General features: G+C 40.6%; 1 pseudogene; it reads right to left on the reverse strand.

The window, feature by feature from the left end:
• Nucleotides 1-1963: 1963 nt before the first annotated feature.
• Nucleotides 1964-7755, reverse strand: LOC107298664 (annotated as a pseudogene).
• Nucleotides 7756-8041: the final 286 nt, after the last annotated feature.

The raw sequence follows: 8041 nt of genomic DNA on the forward strand, positions 1-8041 counted from the left end.
AAAGGAGAATCAGTTCTCTTATACAGACACACACACACAAGCACACATTTATTTTTCACTTCCACATATCCTATCAACACATATGTATGTTTTTTACCATCTGATGGAAATTACAGCCCTAAATTCAAAGCTACTTATGAGGCTGAAGAATTACTATACTCTATACCAGGGGTAGGCAACCTCGGCTCTTTTATGACTCATGGACTTCAACTCCCAGAATTCTTGAGTCAGCATAGCTGACTCAGGAATTCTGGGAATTGAAGTCCATGAATCATAAAAGAGCCGAGGTTGCCTATCCCTGCTCTATACAGACCCAAGCTTTTCACCCCAAAATCTTCAAGATGCATTTCAGTAAAATTGCCACCAATTCCCATTATTAGACGTTCTGGCTGAGGCCGCAGTAGGGTTATCCTGTATCTGAACAAGCAAAGGACAGCCCCAAAAATAGGAAAGGAAACTAATAGGGGGGAAGGGAGGACACAATATTTAATGTTTGCATTTACATTGCTTGGACTCGATGACCTCCAAGGTCCCTTCCAACTTTATTATTATTGTTGTTGTTGTTGTTGTTGTTGTTGTTGTTGTTGTTGTTGTTATTATTATTATTATTATTATTATTATTATTATTATTATTATTATTATTATTATTATTATTTAACTACCAGCCAAGTTAGTGAAGAAGCTGGAAGGAAGTTGAAAGTCCCAGGCCTGCAGGCAGATAAGTGATTACTCTTCTATGGGGGGGGTGAGTGAGGGGATGTGTAGGGTCTTTGGAGATTGTGGGGGGAGTAAGGAGGTGCAAGAGGGTGTGTGAGAGACATTAGATACATGAGGGTAGGTGTGAGGCACTTCACAAGGTTGTGTGACATGTGTGTCACATATCGGGGTGGGTGGATGATGCTCAAGAGTTTGTCAGGGCTGTGACAATTGTTGTGTGGGTGGGGAGCTTGAACAGGGTGCTGGATTGGCTGCCGACTTCCCCATTGACTTTCTGGGGAAACCTTCATGGAAGTTTCCAGTTGAAATAAATAATAATAATTTTCCTTTTCATCAGTGTTAACTAGGTTTATGGGCAGTGCCCTCATTTTGTGGCTGGTGATTATCCTGCAAAAAAGAGGAACCAAATCTTCTTATCGCTAGATGTTCACACTGATTAGGCAATACACAATATATATATATAATTGTGTGAGACTTCTTAGCAAGATCTGCTTCCTCGTCCAAGAACAGAAAGAATATTTTCTTGAAAAGATCTGCTTACAACTGTCTGATAGTCCAACATTTAATCCTGTAAATTGTTCATCTGACAGGTTCTCCTTGACGTATGTCAAACAAGACTTAAAACTCGTCATATTTTCTCTACATCTTATTCTGCTTTGGCCATTGTCAGTCACTGTAGCAGTCAATTACATGACATAGTAATCTTCTTCTCATCAGATCTGAAGAACGTGGACCAATTGTTTCAGAAAGGTAAGACATTTGGTAGATCTTAGATCAATGCAAGAATATTTGTCTGCTTAATTAGTATTTTCTGCTCTTGATTTTTCACATCAAACTATTTAGAAATTTTGCACAACCTCCGTAGATCCAGGACTGCAGAGCCAATCGGAATAGAGCAGGGTGGGACCTTGGAGGTCTTCTAGTCTAACCCCCTGCTCAAGCAGAAGACTCTATACCATTTCAGACAAGTGACTGTCCCTATGAAGTAGTTTTAGTGATTGTATTGTAATTCAGACACTGAACAACTACCTATTTAAATGCTAACTTTTAATCATGATAAGATGTAATTGAAATTTTACAATGCTCAACTCAACCACTATTTCCAGAGATTTTAACCCTCCCTGAGTAAATTTTAATAAATTAATCTGAAGAATCTTTTTTTTATGAATTATAAAGAAAGGGAGAGATAGGGGCCTCCATAGATTTACACAGGAAGAACTTCGGGTAGAAGCAAATGTCTATCAATCTAAGTGGATGTGTTTGCTCTGCTGATTCGGTCCTCTTTTATTTTCTTAGCAGTCTTCAGCTGGGACAAAATAACAAGAATATCTGCAAGGGGTATATTAATAGCCCTCTGGGGACAGCCAGCCTCAGTTAATGCTAATACTGAACAGAAAAGATGTGTGGAGCTTCAACGTGATTCCTTATCACAACAAATATTTAATCAAAGAATATCTTGAAAGCAGTAAAATTAGGCATAAAGACCACTTTTTGTGGATAGTAGAAGCATTTATTTCCCTATTGGTTGTAGGAGATATTTTTAATTGATTTTATTGTATGTTTTTTTTTTTATCTTTGAATGTTGTATGTGCCCAGGGTCATTGAGAGTTGGATAGCAAACAAGTTTAACATACTTTAGTTGGTTGCATAAATAGTTAGATGTTGCGATTGAATTTGGCATTGATCTGGGATGGGCAGATATTGCTGTTTGATAGCATTAAATGTATCATCCAAGGATGTAAACTGTTTCAAGTAAAGCAGCCTTTTGCAATTCATTGATGGTGATTTTGTCAATGCCGATGCTATCCCATTGGTGTCCATACATTTTGGGGTTAAACTGAAGGTTTAATCCCATATCCAATATCTCAGGGGCTGCCCCAAAGAAGAGGGAGTCAAGCTATTCTCTAAAGTGCCTGAAGGCAGGACAAGAAGCAACGGGTGGAAACTCATCAAGGAGAGAAGCAACCTAGAACTAAGGAGAAACTTCCTGACAGTTAGAACAATTAACCAATGGAACAACCTGCCTCCAGAAGCGGTGAATGCTCCAACACTGGAAGTTTTTAAGAAGAGACTGGACAGCCATCTGTCCAAAATGGTATAGGGTTTCCTGCCTGAGCAAGGGGTTGGACTAGATGACCTCCAAGGTCCCTTCCAACTTTATTGTTGTTGTTGTTGTTGTTATTATTATTATTATTATTATTATTAGTATTAGTATTAGTATTAGTATTAGTATTAGTATTAGTATTATTAGTATTAGTATTAGTATTATTATTTACTATTACTATTGATTGATAACAGAATAAGCAGGAGCCTTGGAGGTCATCTAGTCCAACCCGCTGCTCAGGCAGGAAACCCTACACTCTTTCAGACCAATGGTTGTCCAATCTCTTCTTCAAAGGTTCCACTGTTGGAGCATTCAGAACTTCTGGAGGCAGCTTGTTCCACTGGTTAATTGTTCTGTCAGGAAATTTCTCCTTAGTTCTAGGTTGGTTCTACCCTTGATTAGTTTCCATCCATTGTCCTGCCTTCAGGTGCTTAGGTTGACTCCCACTTCTTTGTGGCAGCTCCTTAGATATTGGAACTCTGCTATCATGTCACCCCTAGTCATTCTTTTCATTAAACGAGACATACCCAATTCCAGCAACCATTGTTCATATGATTTAGCCCCTCATCATCTTTGTTGCTCTTCTCTGCAGTTTTTCCAGACTCTTAACAATTTTTTTATATCATGGCGACCAAAACTGGATGCAATATTCTAAGTGTGGTCTTATCAAGGCATTATAAATTGGTATCATTATATTAATATCATTTATATATCAATAGAGAGAGAGAATATATATATATATACAGAAGCAACTTAGAATTAAGAAGAAATTTCCTGATAATTAGAACAATTAATCAGTGGAACTGCTTTCCTCCAGAAGTTGTGAGTGCTCCAACACTGGAAGTTTTGAAGAAGGGATTGGACAGCCATTTGTCTGAAATATTGTTCACACAGCCAGCTTGTTGTTTAGAATGGATTTTGTGTAGTATTATCAAATCAACAGGAAATAGAGAATAGAATAGAGCTGGAAGAACCTTGGAGGTCTTCTAGTCCAGCTCCCTGCTCAAGCAGGAGAACCTACACCATCTCAGACAGGTGAATGTGCAGTCTCTTCTTAAAAATATCCAGTGATGGAGCTCCAAAAATTTCTGGTGGCAAGCTGTTCCACTGGATGATTGTCCTCGCTGTCAGGAAGTTTCTCCTTAATGCCAGGTTGCTTCTCTCCTTGATCAGTTTCCAACCATTATTTCTCATCCTTCCCTCTCCCTTATATAAAAACTTTGAAAATCTCTACTCAACCTCTACTCCCAGGTGCATCCAATTTTGCAGGTAGTTCTTTGAACTTTCTAACTCAAGATAGGGTGTCAATTAATATCTGTCAATTAATATCATCTAACTAGATCTTAAAGACATTTTGCCTGCAGGCTGTGCCATCCCCGATCACTTCAACCCTCAAAACTGACACAATCGTTTTCCAATCAACAGCTTTCAAGAGTTTGGACCATCAGTATCAGGTATGTTATAATTTTGAAAGGTTTAATCAGACCCCAGAATATGCAAATAGAGTAATAACCATTACTTTAGTACCTGTATGTTTTTATACTTGATATTTATATGTTGACTTCATATCGGTCTCAGTTGAGGTTTCCTGGTTTTTGACTTATTTTCCAACCAATTTTTAGCCATCATGACAGTACAAGTATGTCAGAAGCAAATAAACTGTCTGAAACCCAAGATCAAGGAAGTAAAATGCTTCTTTAGCTTATCCTTAATTCTTTCTCATCAGTTTTGGCTTTTCAGTTCTGTATGAAAACTCATCTCATTTTTGTGCCTCAACTTGGAAAGTTCCAGTTAATCACAGAAAATCTGCACACACACACATAGTGGAAATCTTCCATATTTAACTAATCAAGGAGAGATCAGAATCAGAATTAATCAGTGGAACAGCTTGCCTTTAGAAGCCGGGGGTACTCCATCACTGGAGCTTTTTAAGAAGAGACACCATTTCAGACAAATGGTTGTCCAATTTCTTCTTAAAAACCTCCAGTGTTGAAGCATCCCCAGCTTCTGAAGGCAAGTTGTTCCACTGATTAATTGCACTAATTGTCAGGTAATTTCTCCTTAGTTCCATGTTGGATCACTCCTTAATACGTTTCCATCTATTACTTCTTGTTCTGCCATAAGGTGCTTTGGAGAATAGATGGACCCCTTCTTCTAGAAGCTATGGCAATAAAGGAGAATATTTGTAGCTTAGGGTTGAAATGAGGGGTCCTTGGTACTCCCTGAGTTTGCTTTTTAAGCCATTTCTTTACCAAACTAGGTAACATCATCAGTGCTAGCACTGTACTAGGACTAGCACTGATGATGTTAATTAGTTTGAGCAATGAAAACTCTGCAAGAAAACAAGCAGAGGCGTAGCATGGGGGGTGCAGGGGGGGTCGGCCGCACCGGGCGCAACATCTGGGGGGGCGCGCTCGCACTCGCAGCTCTCTGCCCCTGCCTGGCTCACTCACTCTCTCTGCAGTGCTGGCGAATCCGATCCGAGCCGCCGGGTCGCCGCCCACTGTGGAGGAGGGGGGCGCAAATTACTTGCCTTGCCCCGGGTGCTGACAACCCACGCTACGCCACTGAAAACAAGTAAGCTCAGAGAGCACCAAGTGGCCCCAATATTGATGTTATTTAGGAGACAGGAATGACTGAATCCACTCTTCTTTCTTTTCTTCTAATAGGAGCTTCCACTCCAAAAGATAATCAGAGGATTACAAAAGCTTCATGATGAATTCCAGCCTGGGAGATCTCAATGCTACAAAGACCTATTATGGGTATAACAATACCATTGACTCATATGAGTACACAGAAGAGATCCTCCCTTCTGTTTTAGGACTGATTCTTTGGGCAGGCATTACTTTAATGTTCTGTTGTGTTGGATTTGTGGGCAACGGCTACATCATCTGGCTACTTGGCTTCCAGATGAGGAGAAACTGTTTCACCACATTCATCCTTAACTTGGCCATTGCAGACTTTGGGTTCCTCACATCTATATTTATATTTTTTATCTATGCATTTACTGACTTGCTAGGAAGCATTCTCAGCTTCATCTGTTATTCTTTATCCCACATGATGTACATCAATACTCACTTTCTTATGACGGCCATCAGCATTGACCGGTGTGTGGCTGTCCTCTTCCCAATCTGGCATCGCTGTTCCCGGCCAAAAAAATTGTCTCCTGCTGTCTGTGTCATCCTCTGGACCTCCTCTTTCCTCCTTGCTGGAATTGTGGACATTATGGTGTTCACAAAAGTCATTGTAAATGACAGACTGTCCCTACTCCATTTCCTTGTGACTGCTATGGTTTGCCTTCCGTTGATCACTCTCTCTACTGTGGTCCTTTTCATCAAACTGTGTCTTAAATCGAATCAGAAGAATCAGGGTCAGCTTTTACTGATGATTTTAATCACTCTTCTCTGTTTCCTCATCCTTGCTTTTCCATTATCTGTCTTTGCAGTGATTCTTAGTTTTTCAAATTCTGAACCTGAGAAGGAACAGCAATATTTGGTTCTATGGAGTATACTGCTTTCTTGTCTAAATAGCAGCATTAATCCAGTGATATATTTTCTAGTTGGGAGGAAAAAAGGAGCTCGGTCCAAGGAGAGCATGAAGATCATTTTGCAAAAGGTCTTTAAAGAAGGTGAAGTTACCAGAGGGAGATAGAAGAGGTCAAATCCTCTCACAAGGCCTTTGTGCTTCTTTCCCAGTAGCAATGAATAAGTTGCACTTGAGGCTGGAATCTTATAGGTGGGGACAAATCTCTTTCCACACATTGATTCTTTCATCTGACATACAGAGAACTGCATTTTAAGAGATGCCTACATCAGTCCACAACTAATGCTGTGCAGGAAATGAACTGCATGACGTGGACAGGATCCTGGGGAGGCTGAATGCAACCACATGTTTATTGGATCCGTGTCCCTCCTGGCTGGTACTGGCAGCTCGGGAGGGTACACGAGCCTGGCTCCAGGGAATTATAAACGCTTCTTTACGGGAGGGTGCCTTCCCCGCGGTCCTAAAGGAGGCGGTGGTGAGGCCCCTCCTTAAGAAGCCTTCCCTGGACCNCATCCTTGAAGACTCTTTGAGGAGCCCCCTTCAAGGATGTTCTGGGCTGACTCTTTCCCCTCTGCTTCCTCCCCACTAAGAAATAAAGGAGGGGGTTGATGCTGCTATTGAGAATAGCAGTTCCTATTCCAATTGTCAAGAGGACAGGATGAGGGAAACTGAAATAATAAACGACATATGAGGCATACGTTGGGAGAGATGAAAGGAGGGAGAAGAGGAGAGCCAGCAAGATGGTGGTGAGGAGTTTCCTTTGATTGCGTTGCGATTTAGACCTCACGTGAATCCAGAGGGTCACAGTAGACAAAACCATGAGAGGCGTACAAAATAAGCCATTCACAATAAGCTGGTAAAGCAAAGGTGAACTTCCAAAGGTCCTGGTCTGCTGGAGAATTAAGTGCACTGAAGAACAGAAAGGAGAGGATCCAGATGAGGCCACAAACCAGGCTGGGCAGATATGATGGACGATGGCAGTGATGCCAGAGTGGGAAAAAGGCAGCCACACACCTGTCCAGGCTGATGGACGTCAGCAGAAACTGGCTAGCAGAAAAGGTGAAGGAAAAGAGCTCAAAGAACAAAAAGAAAAAGGTTTGGACCATGTAAGCTCCTTTATAAAAAATTAACACCCCCACAAATATAGCTGCCATAATGAGCGATGCGAGGACCCCAAAATCAGCGATGGAGAGATACAGGATTTAAGTGGTGAAATAATTCCTCTTAATGGAAAAGGCCAGGAGCTAAGTGGTCCTTCCATTTTCTACCAGGACCAAAATGCAAATAAGGGCAATGAAGCCATTGATAAGATTTGGTGTTAAATTATCAACCAGCTGATTATCTAGAGAAGACGTTTCTAGTATTTTAGAAGTATTCAGAGCAGTTTCCATATTTTAGATAATACGAAAAGAAATGTTGACCTTTTCTGGATCACTCCTTGAATGTTCAGGAGTATCCAGAATAGTTTGGGGATGTACCCTGCTTAAAAAAAAAAGGAAAGGAGAATCAGTTCTCTTATACAGACACACACACACAAGCACACATGTGCAGATACATTTATTTTTCACTTCCACATATCATATCAATGCATATGTATTTTTTTTTACCATCTGATGGAAATTACAGCCCTAAATTCAAAGCTACTTATGAGGCTGGAGAATTGCTATACTCTATACA

This window comes from Protobothrops mucrosquamatus, unplaced genomic scaffold (assembly GCF_001527695.2).
Source record: "Protobothrops mucrosquamatus isolate PMUCROS unplaced genomic scaffold, P.Mucros_1.0 scaffold4173, whole genome shotgun sequence".
Lineage (NCBI taxonomy): Eukaryota > Metazoa > Chordata > Lepidosauria > Squamata > Viperidae > Protobothrops > Protobothrops mucrosquamatus.